Genomic DNA, 20,282 nt, shown 5'->3' on the forward strand with positions numbered 1-20,282 from the left:
AGGAAAAAATTGACATAGTGGCAGACTACCCATACTTCATGTATGATTAGATGAGAGCATAATATGCAACAGAGACATTAGGATAAGTTGACTTGAATTTGAAAAAGAAAATCTCAAGGAGTTACTTTGGGATGAAACCATCATCCTCACTGCTAACACTCTCCTTAGGAATCCACACAAATGAATCATTGCAACCAAGGAAATCCAAATGCATGGAGTATCCTAATGCATCAATGAAAAACGTCCTCAGGTTGTTGATTAAACTACAAAAATCCTTCCAAAGCAGCTGGAAGATGGCCCCAGTGCTTGGGCCCCTACCACCCTCAAGGCAGACCCTGATGAAGTTCCTGACTTGGGCCTGGTCCAGCCCTGATCTTTGAGCCATTCGGGAACCACAGGGCAGCTGAAACATTTGTCTGTCTCTCCTGCTCTCTCTGCAATTCTTTATTTTTTTTTAATTATGTTAGCTTTTTTATTATTTTATAATATATTTCAAAAAATGACCTTACAGATGTCTTATCTGCTCTATAAGACCTGGAATAAAAGAACACTTAGAATTAGAACACAGAGACATTAAGCTGTAATACTCACTTGTACTGAACCATTACTACCAAAGTGTAAGTATTTTTTTTAAATAAGCAGATGTGCGGCTATGCAAAATAAAATACAATCTTGTTAAAACAGAACAGTAAACTTGACTTTATTGGCTATAGAAAGGAGGTGGTTTTGTTTTCTTTCTTCAACACATCTGGTTCTGGCAGCAAGTTGCATTATACATTTAAAGCAGTGTGTGCCCTGAAAGCTCATAGCTTCTGTTTGTGCGTATAACTTGGATCAGAGACCAGACACATGGAAAAGCACTGTTCTCAACACCCTCAACATCTCTCCTTCCAGGAGGTCACAATGCTAACAAACTCAAGACTTTCCTTGCTGATGGTACTTAGTAATTGTTTTAATCCAGTTAACACTGGATGTTTTAATATTCTCTAAAAGAGAAGTGATGAAAGCGTGTAGAAACCCTCCAGGGTCCAATTTTCACTTCCCATTCCCCAAGTAGTAAAATAGCAGCTCTACATGTTATAAAAAAAAACAGAGATCATTTCAATTTCTTATTCGTTTTTTAACCATAGTAACTTTACAATGCTTTTAGATTTAGTTGAATTTCCAAAATGAAAATGTCAGTTGTCAAATATTTTAGGAATTTATTAAAGTATTACATACAATTGATTTCCTTTTAGCTACCCCTCCCCCTCAAAAAAGTATATATGGTGTATGTGTGTGCATTTACTTATCTTACCTTCACTAAAGTTCTCTTTTTCTGGTTGGACATGAGAAACCAGTTTAAGCAACCAATGCTTGCTTTTATTTCTATTATAAGCAGTAATTCAGATCTTTTTTCACTAAATATGACTGCAGCATTTTCATAATAAAATGCACAAAAGGCAATACCAAAAAATGCCTTCTGAACAGGCTTCTGCCAGGCAACCCACGGAAGTTAGACTCTACCAAAGTGGCACTACGACAATATAGGCATCCAGTTTCTTTTCCTTTTTTCAAATTTATCAGTTATTTACCACAATTATTTTGTCTAGTAGGAGACAATTTCATGCTGGACTTAACTCTTAAGAGTTGACATAAACCAAACCTGGACAGCAGTCAACTAGAATCACATTCCAATGGTCTCCAAACATACTTGGCTAAAACACATCTTTTCTTCTCCTTGATTGATTTTGCATTAATTTTATTAAACGTATTGCAAATAACATTTCAAAGTTTTTCTCAGAGCTTTTTCTTAGGGGACTCTGCAATTCTTGCCAACAAGTACCTGGTGAACTTGTAGACAGCGCTGTTCCTGGCTCCCCAGCAGGTGGCGGCCCCGCGCCCTGGCCGCACGCCCGCTGCATCCCGCCGGCAGCAGAGGCTCGCGCGGCCCGGGAGCGCTCGCCCCGCAGCTCGGGCGGCTGGCAGGCGGGCTGGCGCCGGTCGCGTCGGCCGGCAGCAGGGCCCATGTGGAAGCTCCTCCCGGCCGCGGGCCCAGCCCGAGGTAAGGACAGAGAGGGACAGAGGGCCCGGGTTCGGAGGAGCGCCAACGCGGGGAAGGAAGTCGGGGAGGGTCGCTTCCGGTCGGGTCCCCTTACCTTCCGGGGCACGGCGGAACGGGAAGGAACCCGGGGGTCTGGCACGCGCGTGGTGGTCCCGGCTGCGCCGTGGCGGGGAAGGCCGGCTGTCCTCGGTCCCGGGGTTGGGCGGGTGGACGCCCGGCCCTGTCCCGCGCTGTGCAGTGGCCGTGGGACCCCGGCGCTGTGCAGTGGGCATGGGCGGTGGGGCGGCTGGCCCTTCGCTGAGCCCTGGCTGAGGTGGCTGAGGAGAAACAGGTGCACGGAGAAGCTGTCTGTTGTTTCAGACGCGTTTCCGTGCTGTCAGCAAGAGGGGACAGCCCAGACTTTTTCTTTTTGAAAGAGAGACCAGAATCTTGCATCTCCGAGTTCACTGCCCTAGATGTGTCCAACGCTAGGGCTGGTCAGGCCCAAGCCAGGAACCCCGGGATGCAAGGGCCTCAGTTGCTGTCTGTCAGAGTGCGCCTTGGCGGTGCTGGGCTGGACCCCCTGCACAAACCTGGGATGCTGGTGTCCCAGGGGAGCTGCAGTAAAAGCCAGGCCACTTCACCCCGCCCCTTTCTTGTGTGTCTGCACTTCCCTAGTGGAAGTTGCTAGTTGCCTGCCTGCTGTTTGTGGTCCTTATTGGCTGATAAAACGGTAAGCCAGTAAACCCATGATTACCTGTGTGCTCAGGGTGTTCACATTGTGATTGGGAAAAAAAGGGTCTCCCGAGATGCAGTGTTGACTGGCTATGTAAAGAGGTTTAAAGAAAAAAAAAAGAAGGTGATTTCTTTATTTCACTTGAATAAGAGCAGGAAAGACAGAGAAGTCTTCCATTCTCGGGATGGCCTTCATGGCCGGAGCTGGGCCAGTGCAAAGCTGGGAGCCAGAAGCTTCGTCTTGTCTCCCATGTGTATATAGGGGTGCAGGAAACTTGGGTCATGCTCCACTGCTTTCCCAGCCCAAAGCAGGGAGCTGGATGGGAAGTGGAGCAGCTTGGGGTTGAACCAGTGTCCACATGCGATGCCAGCACTGCAAACTGAGAATTAATATGATCTGACCTCTGAAGGACTTTTGTAAATACCAATACAGGCATTCCTATGAACTTGCACCAGTGCAAGGCCAGACCATAAAGATTTCAGTTTGTCTCATGGCCCTCAGGGTTCCTGTGGATGTGTGGAAAGAAGACAGACCTGAGACAAATTGAGTTTGGCACAGCATACCTGAGGAAAGGCTTCATGAATCAAGGTGTGGCCTGAGCCAGTGGAGGTTGAGAGAGCAGTACCCAACAGTCCAGCAGACGGTAGGAGGTGACTTCCAGAAACAGCAGGATTGGTTAGTTGCAGCTTACTGTTGGCCTGGTCTGAGCGTGCAGTGAGAAGGCATTTGCCCTGCAGGACCTGGTCTGAGTAGGTGACAGGCTGAGACTTAGCCATCTGTTACAGGGATAGCACTGCTCAGGGCAGACATTTGGCACTGTATAGCAGGGCTAGCCTGGGAGTCCTGTTCAGCCTGTCTCCAGCTGTTGGGTAAAGTGCACCCTTGGCCACAGCTCAGAGTTGAGTTACTGCCACCTGTGGGCAGACCTAGCTTGAGTCCAGGGCTCAGATACCCTGGATGTTTGGGCAGTAAGTCAGAACACGTATCCCTGTCCCCCAAATAAGTAAAGTAAGGTAAAAATTTACAAACGAAGAATAAGGGCTGGTGTGATGGCTCAACTGGCTAATCCTCAGCTGTTAGCACTGGGATCCTATATGGGCACGAGTCCTTGTTCCAGCAGCTCCACTGCCCATCCAGCGCCCTGTTTGTGGCCTGGGAAAGCAGTCCAGGACAACCCAAAGCCTTGGGACCCTGCACTCAATATGAGAGACCTGGAAGAAGCTCCTGTCTCCTGGTCTCAGATCGGCACAGCTCTTTTGTTGTGGCCATTTGGGGAGTGAACTAATGGATGGAAGCTCCAGTCAAGTTCATATTGGGACTTTACTTGGGATTTCAGTAAATGTATACTTTGGGAAAGTATTAATTCCTTTCACTGTTGTTATTCCTTGAAAGAAATGGTATGCCCTTGCATTCATGTAGGTGATCTTTTGATATTCCTCAAAAGGGGTTAATAGAAAGTGTGAGCTTAATTTATGTAAAACTGATTAACATTGAAATAGCAAACTAAAATGTTTTCTTGGCATATCATGAATTTTATCCTATATAATGTACACATTTATGTATGTGTGTTTGTGTCTCATTATTTTATTCCTCTTAGAACCATACAGACTTTTGACTGGCACTGAGTACGTCGTTGGAAGGAAAAACTGTGCTATTCTAATTGAAGATGATCAGTCAATCAGTCGAAATCATGCAGTGTTAAGCACTAATTTTGCTGTGACCAAGTTGGTATGTTCCTGATTGTATTTTGCTAACTTGCAGTGAGAGTTGAAATCAGTATATTGCCTTGATGTGAGAGAGAGAGAGCTGTTTGAGCATTTTATGCTTTTGTTTCAGTGACTTAGAAACTTGGAGAAAGTAAGTTGTATTTGTATTTGTTTACTTAACAATATTGACTGTTCCGTGGTGAGTTATTGGGCTTAGCTGTGATACATTCATGATGCTCGCTCTTAAAGAGAGTATGTGACTGATGGACACAAAGTCTGGGTGTGTAAAGAGAGGCTCCGCAGTGGCAATGACGGTTTTCCCGGGAAAGACAACTGTTGCTTCTGATCCACAGCTCTTTTGAATGGCTTGGAAGGTATTTGTTAGCTTTCACCAGAACCACGGGTGATGAGAGTGATAAAAATATATGAATAGGGCCCGGCGCAGTGGTGCAAGTGGTTAAGGTCCTCGCCTTGCACGCCTGAGATCCCATATGGGCACCGTTTCTATCCCTTCAGCCCCGCTTCCCTTCCAGCGCCCTGCCTGTAGCCTGGGAAAGCAGTCGAGTATGGCCCAAACCTTTGGGACCCTGCACACGCATAGGAGACCTGGAAGAGTCTCCTGCCTTCGGATCGGCATAGCATCGGCCGTTGCGTTCACTTGGGGAGTGAATCATCGGAAGGAAGATCTTCCTCTCTGTCTCTCTGACATGGTGTGTGTGTGAGTGTACAGTGTGACATGGTGTGTGTGTAGTGTACAGTGTGACATGGTGTGTGTGAGTGTACTGTGTGATCATGGTGTGTGAGTGTACAGTGTGACATAGTTTGTTTGTGAGTGTACAGTGTAACATGGTGTGTGTGTGTGAGTACAGTGTGACATGGTGTGTGTGTGTGTGAGTGTACAGTGTGACATGGTATGTGTGAGTGTACAGTGTGATCATGGTGTGTGAGTGTACAGTGTGACATGGTGTGTGTGTGAGTGTACAGTGTGACTTGGTGTGTGTGAGTGTACAGTGTGATCATGGTGTGTGAGTCTACAGTGTGACATGGTGTGTGTGTGAGTGTACAGTGTGACATGGTGTGTGAGTGAGAGTACTGTGTGACATGGTGTGTGTGTGAGTGTACAGTGTGACATGGTGTTTGTGAGGGAGTATGTCCTGTGACCCTGGTCTGTTCCCGGTGTGAGCCCGGGTGTCCTCTCCGGGCCCGTTGTTTCACACGGGAGTCAGTCCCCCAGCAGCCTTGCTGATTGGAGCGATTTTTCCTTCATGGCTGGGAGGCTCAGGGCACAGGTTCCCCCTTCGGTCATGCATGCCTGGGCACAGCTACAGGAAGGCCTTGCAGCAAAGCAGTGCAAACCCCAGGTATACCGCAGTCCCCGCCCGTAAGGGTTCTGAGGTGTCCTTCCCTGGGAGACACCATGTAGGACACAGGCCAGCACTTCCCTCCCCAAAGTACCTCCACTCCCCCAGCCCCAGGGAAGCCAGCTGCTCAGCACCCAGCAGGGCTCCCCAGGGCCAGGCAGTGCCAGGAAACACCAGGCAGTGCCAGGCAGCTACGGGTTCGTGGCCCTGACCTCAGACACCCAGACCTTCCGCAGCACAGGCTCCTGGTCACAGACACATTGAGCGAGGACAGAGCGGGTCTCCCTACAACCAGCCGAGGCTGTGGAGCCCCAGCCCGATGCTCCAACATCCCTCCGTTACTGCCCAGTTCCCCTCCAAACCCCGCTGCGGCCTGCTGCTGCGGCTAGGAGCCCGGTGCGGGTGCGAGGGCAGAGCAGAGGGAGACACTGGGAGGCCTTCAGCCAAACCAGGGCTGGCTGGAGAGAAGCGGCCTTAGGAAGTGCAAGCCGGGGCCAAGGAGGGACGTAGCAGTGGCCTGGCCAGTGTCCCCAGTCCTGTCCGTGGGGTGTGGAGACATTGAGCGTGCGGCCGACAGCCACACTGAATACAGAAACCCACTTCTGTCCAAGCTCAGAAAACAAATGGCTTAGACGTTCTGGCCACTTCGTGCCACAGGGACAGGTCGCCATGCCGGGCTGAGTCCCCGGGCCTGGAAGCCACTGGACTCGCTGGACAAGCCCCAGGCAAGAAGCTCTCTCCTGCTGCTCCTCTCTGACCACTGCCATCACCCTTACAGCAGCTGGGTCCCTCCTGTCCCTCGGTCCCATGGTCCAGGGCCTGCACTCTCCTCCCACATGGAGGAGTTGAAGGAGCTGAACCTGGACGCGACCCCGCAGCAGGGGTCCTCACTAGAATCCGACGAGAGACCTGACAAGTGGGCCGCTGACGCTGTCACCTGCATCCTATACTTCCTGGCTTGTTTCGCCCTGCCCACCTGCACTCAGAGGCAGGTGCGGGCTTCTGGTCACAGCCTTGGTCCTGCCACCAGGCCACCTGCCCTTTCCATCAGTGAAGCCTCTCCTGACCTGAACCCACGGCTGCTCTTACTGGGCCCCAAGTGCGTGGCTCCGAGGACACGTTAGCTCAAGGACTCGCAGGGGGCTCTTCTGGCTCGCTGGTGTCCTCAGCCCGGGGAGCAGCCACTTCCCCTGCTGCCCGTGGGCTTGCCGGGAGCAGCGTACCCACCTCCCTTGGGCACCCGACCACCAGTTGGATGGTTTCTCCTGGCTCCGAGTGCTGGGGTCTGAGATGAGGCATGGTGAGGACTCACTTCAGCTTACCTCCTTGCTGGGTGCCGGGCCACCCCCCAGGCCTGTCTGCAGCAGGACACTTGGCTCGGTCATTAGGTCTCCACCCTGATGGGCTCCCGTTGGCCCCATCACTAAGCACCGTGGGTGTGGCTTTGCAATTCTTTCTGAAGTATTGTGTCCAGCCCACAGCCCCAGGGTGGCACTCACAATCCCTTGGTGGGTGAGGCCAGGGCTCACGCTGGTCAGAGCTCAGCACCATTCCTTCTCGCTGTCACGAACCATGTGACCCAAGCCCCAGCAAAGGACAGTCCTTGCAGGAGAGGCCCAAAGTCAGGCTGCCCTCAGGGCCGGTCCTTCCCAGGCTGTGTGTGTGGTGAAGGGACACTCCCCCTGCCTTGTCCCCCGCTCCTGGCAGGTGTCCAGGGACCTTTAACGTCCTTCGGCTGGCAGGTGTACCGCTCTGCCTTCATATTCACTAGGTGTCCTCCTGACGCAGGTGCATGTGCCCACTGCCTTCCCATGACGACCTTGTTTCACACCGTTCCTGCCACATTCTCTGCTGTCCAAATCAGACCTCATCCTAGGGCAGTGAGCGACTGAGGCTGCGACTCACAAACGCTGGGGACACGATTCACCCCATGCGGCCCTGGGCTCCAGAGGCTGGCCCCTGAGTGCGTGACCTTCTCTGATGTCCCCAGCTCCAAGCCAGGGCAGCCTGTCCATGCGACTGCCTCTGTCGCTGCCCCGGTCCTCGTAGCAGGTACAGCCACCATGAACTCAGGTGACAAAAAAGTGGGGGTGTCCCTGCTCCAGTGACCCCCGCTGCCCTGGGGAAACCCTTCAGGTGCCCTCACTGCCCCCTCCCTAGACCCTGTTCAGGAGGGACACGGCTCCACCGGGAAGTCCCCAGGTCCCTGCCGTACCTCTGCGCAGCCCCACAGTGGCTCCGAAGCCTCAGCCGGGGCGGCCCACAGTCCCGGGGCCGCAGCGTGAGAGAAGTTGGGGCCCTCCAGGATTCGCTGTCCACTGTTGGGGAAGGATTCGCTGTCCACTGCGTGGGGACTCTTCCCTCTGTGCCCTCGTGGTGCTTTGTCCGCCGTTCACACATTTCTCTGATGTGTCAATTCATTGTCATCTCACTGTGCTAAGCAGGCTCCACCTGACCCGGACCGACCCCCCAGGAGGGCGAAGACGCACCTTCGCGTGTTGAACCGAATGGAACCGAATGGAACGGAGAGCGGTCGGAGCTCCCAGGCCGCATCCCGCATGGGCTCAGCAGTGTGTCACTTGCAAACACGAGCGGCCTCTCGTAAATGTCCCACCGTGGCAGAAGAGGATCTTTGCCCTCTTCCGTCAGCTGCTGGACGTAACGAGGACTTGCCAGATGAACGGGGGCAATCGCAGAGATCCCCCGGGCCCGGCTCCGGTTTGGCCTGACCTCCGGCTCCTGTGCAAGCCCTCTCCCCAGGAGTCACCCCGGAGCTGCCCGGCGCGTGCTCCCTGCCAGCTCAGACGGGCTCTCTGCCCCGGGCGCCTTAGCACACATCTGCAGTGCTGTCCGAGTCCACGTCCTCCTGCTGCCTGCTGGCTCCCACCTCCATCCACCGCCTCTCCCCTCTCCCCATCCTTCTGTTCTCTTCAGATGTTACCTCTCTACAGAAGGAGAGCTTCCATCCACAGAATCACTCCCCAAATGGCCACACTGGCCAGGGCTAGACCAGGCGAAAGCCACGAGTTTCATCAGAGTCTCCCAGGTGGATGCGGGGGCCCAAGCATCGAAGCCATTGTCCCCTGGTCTCCCAGGTGCACTAGCAGGGAGCTGGACCAGAAGTGGAGCAGCAGGGGCTCAAACCGGTGCCCACACAGGATGCCAGCTCTGTAGATGGCAGCTGAGCCCACTATGCCACAGTGCCACCCCCACATCGTTCACCCACACGAACCATACTGCGTCCTGATGAGGTGTCCCAAGGCCAGTCGCTCGGTACCCGTGCTTTGTGTCCAGACAGTTGCTGACACGACCTGTAAATGCAGCGAGCTGGGAGTGCGGATGCCAGGGTTGCTTGGCCATTGAGTAGAAGCCAAGGTCCCCAGGCAATCCCTGGCGCTGTCCGGATGATGAGAGCTGGCACTGGCTCTCTTCCCAGGTCTCCCATGACCAAGCTGGACCACAGCAGGCCAGAGGCAGCACTTCACATCCTGGTCTTGCAGAGACTCTGTCCCCAGAGGACCCAGTCCCTGAAGACGACTCCTCTCCCAGGCCCCCTGCCCCGCTCCCCCTCCCCCGGCTGCAGGGGCCGCAAGGGGCCGCACGCAGGGCCCTCCATCTGTCAGCTTCTCCCCAGCTCTGCGTGCACAGGGCGGCAGCAGAACACCACCCGAGCGATGGCTCACAGGCCCCACTTGTTTTCTCTTTCCCCAGCAGAAGCCTGTCTACACTTCAGTGCTTTTACATCCTTTATTAAGTGAGAACTCAGTCTATTTGATTTATAATTGAAAATCATAAACTATAGCATTCACCTACTGTTTCTGTGTTTCCGTGCACTGGCGAGGCGCTACAAGGCCATTTCATCACTCAGCCTGGTAATTGGCATGAACCCACATCAAGATGCGCCGTGGCAATCCCGAGGCCCACTCGCGAGCTGATGCAATGCTGTGAGCCTGAGAGCAGAAATTTAGCAAAAATATTATTCCGTGCTGACTTACTCTCTAACTCGGGCTTCGTACAAGGTACTGGAGCACAAGGCCACTTCATTAGTGGGGTTGAAGGAGGAGCGCTGGCCCGGTCGGGAGTGCTGGGCCATGCAGTGCATGAGATGTGTTCCACAGCAGGGCCAGGAATCCGCTGTCACCCTGCCTCTACACCACCTGAGCACTCTGCATGGACCTGCCCTGCGGAAGAATCATCCTGGCATTTGCTACTGCGAGTCCCTCAGCCTGAGCTTGGAGTCAATGTCTTGCTGGGGCCTGTCATTCTATTATCTTAACTGCCCCAACCTTTGCTCAAGGGACCTGGGCTCACCGACCAAGCCCGTGACAAGTCCTCAGGCTGCTAACTAAGCAGCCTTAGCCTGCATGACAGTGAGCCAGAACTGAGGCGGACAGCTTTCCTGCATTGTCCAGTCGTCCTGGGGTCACTGAGTTCCGAACTCTTGGCCGGTCGGGAGACCAGCTGCCCCTGACGGGCACTCTGCCCAGCCCCTCCCAGGCCCATCTGTGTGTGTCCTCACAGAGTCGTGTGGTTGTAATACCTGACCACGCCCAGCTGGCTGCCGTCCACCCTGGCCAGTGTCTGGCAGGAACCTGTTAGCAGCCCTGGAAAGAGGAGACAGGGCCTTTCTCTCGTCCTGTCTTTCTGGTTCTCTGTCCACTGGCACCTGAGCCTGGCTCCCGAGCTGCAAGTCCCGACTCATCCATGTGCATCGGGGTGCAGCTCAGTCTCTCCCCCAGCAGGTCCTTTGGTAACCTCAACCCTTTCACTCTAGCTCAGAGCAGGCTCGGCCGGGGCCTCCTGCACCACCATCTCCAAGCCCCAAGGGCACCCTGGACACGTGTGAGCTGGACTGAGCAGGGCCTCAGTCCTAGGGGCTGAGGCACGGCTTCCCATCAGGGGCACACAGACACGGCCTCCCGTCGGACTCCCAGACGCCATTAAGTCACCAGGACAGAAGCTGGCAGAGCTGCCGAGACAAGAGCCAGGGGTGCAGCTCTGCCCACTGTCAGTCCCAAAGCCTGACGCGGGCAGGCTGGGGCAGAGCGGGGTGAGGAAGCCACAGGGAGTCTTCCCGCAGTGTTGAGGTGACAGCAGGCCTGGGCTTCTGCCTGTCCTTTGTATGATTGGCTATTGTGTGACACCTGCGGGCCAGGTCTCGCTTGGCCACTACAACAAGTCGCAAATGTTTTATCTTAAAGCTTGGCATGTGGCGAGTTGGCTCCGGTGGTTTACAGTTGATGGGTGGGTGGGAGGCCCATCCCGTGGCACCACCACTACAAAGCAGGGTGTCACCCAGCACTGTTGTCAGCTGGGCGGCGCCTCTCCTGGCTGCGACACACAGCTGCCCCCTCCGAGCCTGCCCCGGCCGTCCCGTCCTCTCCCTGCGGTCTCGCAACAAGCGAGTCTTTGTCGTTTTAACGGAGTCTGGTGGCCTTCTCTTATGAATCCTAACTTTGGAATTATTTGCACAACAGTTCAGATACCTCTATTTTTTTTTCCTTCTGAAAATTGTACAGCTTTTGTTCTGCATCTCAGTTTGTGGTACTTTGAGACCTAAGTATGGTGTGAAGTGTGAAGCCAGCGTCTTGGCTGATGGACACCCAGTTGTCCCAGCGCTGCCTGCTGGACATGCTTCCCCTTTCGCTCTCTCGGCAAGGCCCCTGTGGGCTCCCTGCTCTGTCTGTCCGCACCCTCCACCCTCTTTAATTCAGACATCCGTCCCTTCCCCAGGCCCTGCCAACTCAAATTGATTCTTCTCCCTAAAAGTCGTTTTAGCTAGCTCTTCTCATATCTTTGGTTTTCTAGAGATGGCTTTGGATCCGGTTGTGTCTACAAAAGAGTAAATCCAGCTGGTATTTTTGTTGAAATTGCTTGAAAGCTGCAGGTCCGTCGGGGCAGGTGTGGCGTCTGGCTTGATGGAGAGCTCCCGTCGGTAAACAGAGCAGCAGGCAGTGTACTCAGGCCTCGGGACGCCTGCCCCAGCGACTGCTTCTCCTCTCCACACCTGGGACCGGAAGCAGAGCCTTCCTCTGGGCACGGCCCCTGCTATTAAGTGGCATGGTTGGTGCAAATGCTGCTTCCTGCCTGCCCATTGCTGATCCTGGCGAGAGAGGCTGTGTTCATTTCTGGGATGTCTCTGTGCCCTGATCCTTGCTGAACTCGCCTGTCCTAGACAACTTTTCAAGTTCCTTAGAATTCTCCAAGTTCACCAGTCCTAGCCGTTCGGAAACAATGCTTTCTTTTCCTCCTTTCCGAGCTGTGTGTCCTTTGTGTTTTCCTGCTTGGCTGTCCGCACTGCCCAGGGCCAGTGATGCCATGCTCACCGGAGTGGTGGAACCGTGCATCCTTGTCCTGTCTTGATCTTAGAAAGTGCTAGCATTTTCAGAAGTGCGGAGTCAGCTATGGATTCTGGAGATGCCCCTTACCATATTAACGGCATTTTGTATTCCTCTAGTTTCTGGCAGTTGTATTATTCAGGGAGCTGAATTCTGTCCAATATTTTGCGGCAAAGATGTATGTGATTGGTCGTTGTCCTCCACATGGGGGTTCATATTGATTCATTTTTGAATATTGAGCAACTATAGTTATATTCCTGGCCTCAGCTTGCCACACTTTGGTCCCTGTGTGTGAAGGATGCCTTCGGAGTCTTCTGCTCCCACACTGGCTAGCTCTTCAGCAGGACCGCTTGGCTTCAGAACCAAATGGGAGTGACCCCTTCGCGTCAGTGCCAGGGGGACTGCAACTTCTGCGCGGAGGGAGTCATCTCCCTTGTTGCAAGCAAGGTGACTGGGCTGGAGGAGCCCACAGGCCCCAGGCTCATGCAGCAGGCGGGTGCCTGCTGGGCCCAATCTGCACAATCCTGTCACTGGAGGCTGTGGGGACGGGGCAGCCAAGTGCGGTACAGGGCGGGGGGACCAGGTCCTGCAGCCTGGACGCTCAGCCCTGGCAGTGCTCGCTGCTCAGCTCTCACGAGGTCCTGCCGCTGAGCAGATGCAATTGTCACACGCCAGGCACCTAGCGCAGGGAGTGGAGCTCCCCCTGCCCCCTCCCTGCTCTCTGCATCCCAAAACAGAGGGCAGGCTTTCATGCAGGCAGAGGAATCTTGGCTCAGCTTGTGCCCCTACTGTGTGTGGAGCTGAGCCTGGGACAGCCAAGGACACGCTGAGAGCAGGACGGGTGGCCACTGCTTGGGAGGTGGAGGCAAACAGCACTGAGGGCAGACGGGCAGGCGAGGTCTGGAAGCCCCGGAAGCCGCTCACGCGCAGCCCCTTCTCTCCACTGTGCAGGCAGATAGCTACGCCACAGGCATGGGGCAGCTGGAGGGGCTCAGGAAACAGTCCCTGCCGACACACGTCCCAGCGGGCCGCACGCCAAGGCCTCTGGCTCCAGGGCAGGCTGGCCCAGCGCAGATGTGGTCCGCGCAGGTTTAAATACTGTGGTAAAACCAACCAACAGATGGAATTAAGTGTGATTCTCAGAAATCGCCCAGACACACGCTGCAGGCACGCAGCACGGGCTCCCGGATGAGCTGCAGGCATGCGGCACGGGCTCCCGGATGAGCAGGTCAGGCTGGGCACAGCCGCCCGCCACGTGCATTCCTCCATGAACACACTTGACCTTGGCCCCCAGCACACAACGAGCCCGACGAGCTGGAGTCCACCTCGCTCTAAAGCTGAGGACCTGCTCAGTGAAGATGAATTTCAATAAAGCCGCTCATGAGACGCAACAGGTCCCAAACACCATCATTTCAGTAAGTGGCCGACATGACAAAAGTGATGGTGCCGTTCTGTGGTCCCCTGCAGGTGAGCCTGAGATCAGAGGGGCGCGCGTTGCACAGCAGCTCCCCCATGGCCCGCAAGCACGGGCAGCTGGCACACGGCTCTGAAGCCCAGGGTGGGGGAGAGAAGAGGAGCCAGCACCCGGGTCATGGCTGGTCTGATCTCAGGAGTCTGGACTGTTACAATGAGCCAACACTAACAATGTGTACAAGAACCCCAAAGTAAGCAGACAGAAGAGCGGGGAGGAGCAACCTGGGCGCCTGAGGAAGAAGAGGTGGGAGAGGCCCTGGAGCAGGGTGTGCTGTGCAGGCTGCCAGGAAGCAGAGGCCCAGGCGCATGTGCGAAGGAGCGGATGGAGGCCAGGTACTTGACCACCCTGGGTGTTCAAGCACAGACAGGCACAGGTACCCAGGAAGCAAACAGGACACTCGGGACAGGAAGTTGAACTCCCTTAAAGTACCACTAGCAGCAGAACAGAAACAGGAAGAGAAGACAGGAAAGCAGGACTGGTCCGTGCCACAGGAGCCACGTGCATGCCACTTGAGCTGGACCAGGCCGTGCCACAGGAGCCATGTGCATGCCACCTGAGCCGGACCAGGCCGTGCCACAGGAGCCACGTGCTATGTGCATGCCACCTGAGCTGGACCAGGCCGTGCCACAGGAGCCATGTGCATGCCACCTGAGCCGGACCAGGCCGTGCCACAGGAGCCACGTGCCATGTGCATGCCACCTGAGCTGGACTAGGCCATGCCACAGGAGCCACGTGCCATGTGCATGCCACCTGAGCTGGACCAGGCCATGCCACAGGAGCCATGTGCATGCCACCTGAGCTGGACCAGGCCATGCCACAGGAGCCACGTGCCATGTGCATGCCACCTGAGCTGGACCAGGCCGTGCCACAGGAGCCACACCACCTGAGCCGGGCCAGGCCATGCCACAGGAGCCACGTGCTATGTGCATGCCACCTGAGCCGGGCCAGGCAGTATCCCAGGGCCCAAGCACACACTACCTCAGAGCCCTGTCATTGGGTGAGAGGGCAGAGCTGTAAGTGTGACAGGGAGGGAGAGCGTCGCAACCATAGTCCGCTTTCCCGTCCTCATCCCCCCAGGCCTCCTGCCTACGGAGCCGCTCCCGCAGGAACAGCTCTGCCCATCCCTGCAGGTGCTCCCTGGATCTGCCAGCTCCTCCTTTTGGGGGGCAGCAAGGCGTCTAGCTAAGAGTGCTGCAGGGTGGAGGGGACCCCAAGGAGGCTGTGAAGCACCGGCCATGGCTCGCCCCCAGGCTGACTGCAGGGCTGACGAGGGCCCACACCAAGATGTGGCTGTTCTAGAGGCTTTTAGTAACGAGCTTAGTGGTTGCCATGGAAACCACCGTGCATCTTTAGCATCTCCCAGGGGGTAGACGTAACATCCGGTGGAACTTTGACCAGAGTCTGTCGCCTCTTCCGCGGGTGTCCCGGGTAGTGAGGCATGATGGGCCCGAGCACACGGCTGTGGCTGCCCCCAGCTCTGTCACACGGCCACCCTGGGGAGGCAGGCACAGCCACCTGTCAGGCACCAGCCTGTGGCACCTCAGAAGCATGGCCCCCAGACTGTCCTCACTGTATGGGCAGCCATCATGGGATTCCTTGTGACAAAGATCCCAGGGCCCAAAGACAGAGCCTGGAAGATTCCAGAACAAGAGGTGGGCATATATTCACAGTTGCCAGGGGAGGGATCGACCCAAACATGCCCTGACAGACCAACGGACAGGCAAGGCACGGCACGCACAAGCAGTGCCATTGGCTTGGGTCGTGGGGAAGAGGGACTCCCTAGCATGCTGCCAGCGGGGTGACCTCATGGACACAGGGCTGTGTGGAGGATACAGAGACGGCACCTGTGAGCCCACCCGGACCTGAGCGTGGGGTGGGAACGGAGCCTCAGGGCCGTGGGAAGGTTATGGAGACGTTGCCCGTGTGTCTGCTGGGGCCTGAGCGTGGAGGTAGAGGACGGAGCCATCAGGGCCGTGGGGCAGTGGCAGAGGCTGGTGGTGTGTGTGTCGGGTATAAGGGTATGGGGTAGCAGAGCCCTGTGTCAGCGACGCCTGCACAGCCACGTGAGCCTCTGTGACTGAATGAACACTCCAGCAAGTTTGATGCTACGCAGTCTGCCACGTTGAGGAAATGTGCAGGCCAGAGTGTGCATGGCACACTGTGCTTTCACTGCAGCACTGGCATTTCGCACGGGCACCAGTTCTTGTCCCGGCAGCCCCACTTCCCATCCAGCTCCCTGCTGTGGCCTGGGAAAGCAGTCAAGGATGGCCCAAAGCCTTGTAACCCTACATCCACATGGGACACCTGGAAGAAGCTCCTGGCTCCTGGTTCAGATGGGCTCAGCTCTGGCCATTGCGGCCATTTAGGGTGTGACACAGCAGGTGGAAGATCTCTCTCTCATGAGGACTCGGGAGAGCGGGACATGGTCACCTCAGAGCTTCAGCTGGAGTGGCCGGCAGCCCGCTCAGCCGGCCCATTGGCAGGTGCCCCAGCTGTGTGAAATGCGGCAGAAGGGCTGCTGGGCAACAGGGCTGCTGGGCAACAGGGCTGCCTGCACTTGGGGCACCAGCAGTTGTGGGCGGGCAGGCCCAGCGGTGGGGACAGCAGGTGGAGCAGGCACAGATCCCAGATGGCCGAGAGGGCCCCAGGAAAGCAGGAAGGCAAGCGAGGGAGGAAACACCCAGCACACAAGCTAACAAGCCGGCAGGGGCGAGCGTGACCCCGATTTCACCAGGAGGAAGCAGCGAGGAGCAGACTACCAGCGAGAAGAAACGTGGAGCCCTGATGCTGGCGGGGAGCGGGCAGGTGGAAACCAGACGAGTTCTGCTTCAGGAAGGGTCGGAGAACGGGGCACCTGAGGAGGCAGAGGAAGAGGAAGGGAACGAGGAGCTGACGCTGATCACAGAGTAAATGCAACCCAGCACTCAGGAAGGCCTGACTCTGCAGGCCAAGCTGCAAGTGGCTGGCTGGCTCAGGCACACACACACATGCACACGTGGGCACACACAGAGAGACCAGCAAGCCGAGATGCGTATCCGTGGTGCTCAGTCCATTGTCCACCAAGTTGGGAAAAACTCTTTGCAAATCACATCATTAGCAGCGTCTACAAAGTCTCATCAACGGAGAGGTAGAACACAGAAACCACACATGTCCAGGCCACAGGACCATGACTCTCAGGCCAGCAGGGAACCACACAGCACAGGACCAGCACACGCAGGCTAGCAAGGGACTACTCAGCACAGGACCAGTGCATACCCGTCAGCTGGGAACCACAGAGCACAGGACCAAGACATGCAGGCCAGAGGGCACCACAAGGCACAGGAGCAGGGACACGCAGGCCAGGAGGGCACCACACAGCACAGCACCACTACATGGAGGCCAACAAGGCACCACACGGCACAGGACCAGGACATGCAAGCCAGCAGTTCCACACGGTACAGGATCAGGACATGGAGCCCAGCAGTGCACCAAATAGCACAGGACAAGTACATGCTGGCCAACAGGGCACAACACGGTTCAGGATCAGGACATGCAGGTCAGCAGGATACCACAAGTCACAGGAGCAGGGCAAACAGGGCAAACAGGGTACCACAAGGCACAGGACCAGGGACACGAAGGCCTGCAGAGCACAACACAGCACAGCACCAGGACATGGAGGCTACCAGGGCATCACATTGCACAGCACCAAGACATTCAGGCAAGCAGGGCACCACACGGCACAATACCAAGACACGCAGGTCAGCAGGGCAACTCACAGCAAAGGACCAGGACATGCAGGCCAGCAGTGCACCGCACAGCACAGGTATAGGACACACAGGCCAGCAGGGCACCACACAGCATAGGACCAGGAACATGGAGGCCAGCAGGGCACCACACAGCACAGCACCAGGACACACAGGCCAGCAGGGCAACACACGGAACAGAACCAGGGACATGAATGCCAGCAGGGGAACACACAGCACAGGAACAGGTCACGCAGGCAAGCAGGGGAACAAGGAGCACAGATTCAGGACCCGCAGGCCAGCAGGGGCACCACTCGGCACAGGACCAGAACACACTGGCCAGCAGGGCACCAAACAGCACAGTATCAGGACATGCAGGTCAGCAGGGCACCACATAGCATAGGACAAAGGACATGGAGGCCAGAAGGCACCAACAGCACAGGACCAGGACACGTTGCAGCAGGGCTCCACACAAAACAACCAGGGACACGCAGGCCAGAAGGGCACCACATGGCACAGGACCAGGACATTGAGTCAAGCAGGGGAACACATAGCACAGGACTAAGACAGATACTCGAGCAGGGGAACACAGAACAGGACTAGGACACGGAGCCGAGCAAGGCATCACACGGCACAAGACCGGGAAATGCAGGCCAGCACGGCACCACACAGCACAGAACAGGGTGCAGGGTGGCCAGCAGTTGACCACACAGCACAAGACATGGACCTGAAGGACAGCAGGGCAACACATGGCACAGGAAGAGGACAAACAGAATGGCGGGGCACTGCACAGTGCAGGATAAAACATACATCCCAGGAAGGGAACACACAGCACAAGAAAAGGGACACACAGGAAAGCAGGGCACCACACGGCACAGGACCAGAGTACGCAGGCCAGCAGAGCAGAACACAGCACAGGAGCAGGACATGGAGGCCGCAGGGCATCACATTGCACAGGAACAAGACATTCAGGCTGGGAAGGCACCACACGGCACAGAACCAGGGACATGGGGGCCAGCACGTGACCACACGGCACAGGACCAGGACACACAGGCCTGCAGGGCACCACACGGTAAAGGACTACGAAATGCAGGCCAGCAGGGGAACACACAGCACAGGAACAGAGACACGCAAGCCAGCAGGGCACCACACAGCACAGGAAAAAACATGGAGCCCAGCAGGAGAACACACAGCACAAGAACAGGGACACGCAGGCCAGCAGGGGAACACACAACACAGGACCAGGACATGCAGGCCAGTAGGGCACCAAGGAACATTGGAGCAGGACACGCAGGCCAACAGGGCACAATACGGCACAAGACCAGGACACATAGGCCCGTAGGGCATACTCGGCAAAAGACCGGGACACGCAGGCCAGCAGGGCATCATTCGGCACAAAAACGGACATGCAGGCCAGCAGAGGACCACACGGCACAGGACCAGGACACGCAGTCCAGCAGAGCACCACACAGCACTGGAGCAGGACACGAAGGCTTGCAGGGCACCACACAGCACAGAACAAGGTACAGGCTGGCCAGCAGGGCACCACACAGCACGGGACCAAGACATGAAGGCCAGCAGTGGAGCACACAGCACAAGACAAGGACCTGAAGGACAGCAGGGCAACACATGGCACAGGACCAGGACACGCAGAACGGCAGGGCACCACACAACACAGGACCAGGACACACAGGCCAGCAGGGGAAAACGCAGCACAGAACCAGGATATGCAGGCAAGCAGGGTACGCAACAGCACAGGACCAGTACATGCCGGTCAGCACGGGACCACACAGCACAGGACCAGGACACACAGGCGAGCAGGGCACCACAAGTAACAGGACACACAGGCGAGCAGGGCACCACAAGGCACAGGACAGGGATATGTAGGCCAGCAGGATACCACAAGTCACAGGACCAGGACATGCGGAGCAAACTGGGTAACACAAGGCACAAGACCAGGGACACGCAGGCCAACAGGGCAACACATGGCACAAGACCAGGACACGCAGGCCAGCAGGGCAACACACGGCAAAGGACCGGGACACGCAGGCCAGCAGGGCATCACACTGCAAGAACCAGGGACATGGATGCCAGCAGTAGACCACACGGCCCAGGACCAGGACATGCAGGCCTGCAGGGCACCAAACAGCACAGGACCGGGACAGAAAGGCGAGCAGGGTAACACAGCACAGGACTAGGACACGCAGGCCATCAGGGCACCAAGAGTTCAAAAACGGACATGCAGGCCAGCAGGGGACCATACGGCACAGGACCAGGACACGCAGTCCACAGGGCACCACATAGCATTGGAGCAGGACACGAAGGCTTGCACACAGCATAAGACAAATACCTGAAGGACAGCAGGGCACCACATGGCACAGGAAGAGGACACGCAGAACGGCAGGGCACCACACAACACAGGACCAGGACACATGCCAGGACATGAAGGGCAGCATGGCACCACATGGCACAGGAACAGGGACATGGAGGCCAGCAGGGTACCACACGGTATAGGACCATGACACACGTGCCAGCAAGTCACCACACAGCACAGGAATAGAACATGCAGGCCAGCAGTGTACCACAAATCACAGGACCTGCACATGGAGGCCAGCATGGCACAAATGGCACAAGACCATGACACTGTGTCCAGCAGAGTACAACATGGCACAAGACCAGGACACGCAGCCAGCAGGGCACCACACAGCACAAATCCAAGGACATGAATGCCAGCATGTGGCCACACAGCACAGGACCAGGACACTCAGTCCAGCAGGGCACCGCACAGCACTGGACCAGGACACGCAGGCCACAAGTGCACCACACAGCACAGAATTAAGGAAAGGGTAGCCAGCATTTGACGACACAGCACAGGACCAGGACATGAAGGTCAGCAGTTTACCACAAGGCACAAAACCAGGA

At 56.1% G+C, this 20,282-nt stretch overlaps 1 long non-coding RNA gene across 1 annotated transcript; it reads left to right on the forward strand.

Moving 5' to 3' along the window:
* Positions 1-1,929: 1,929 nt before the first annotated feature.
* Positions 1,930-8,382, forward strand: LOC121167104. Its single transcript, XR_005885550.1, has 3 exons — positions 1,930-2,044; positions 4,357-4,487; positions 8,271-8,382. It is a non-coding gene; the product is annotated as an uncharacterized LOC121167104 (long non-coding RNA).
* The last annotated feature ends 11,900 nt before the right edge of the window (positions 8,383-20,282 follow it).

This window comes from Ochotona curzoniae, unplaced genomic scaffold (genome assembly GCF_017591425.1).
Source record: "Ochotona curzoniae isolate NIBS_2020 unplaced genomic scaffold, NIBS_Ocur_1.0 patch329, whole genome shotgun sequence".
NCBI classification, from domain to species: Eukaryota; Metazoa; Chordata; class Mammalia; order Lagomorpha; family Ochotonidae; genus Ochotona; species Ochotona curzoniae.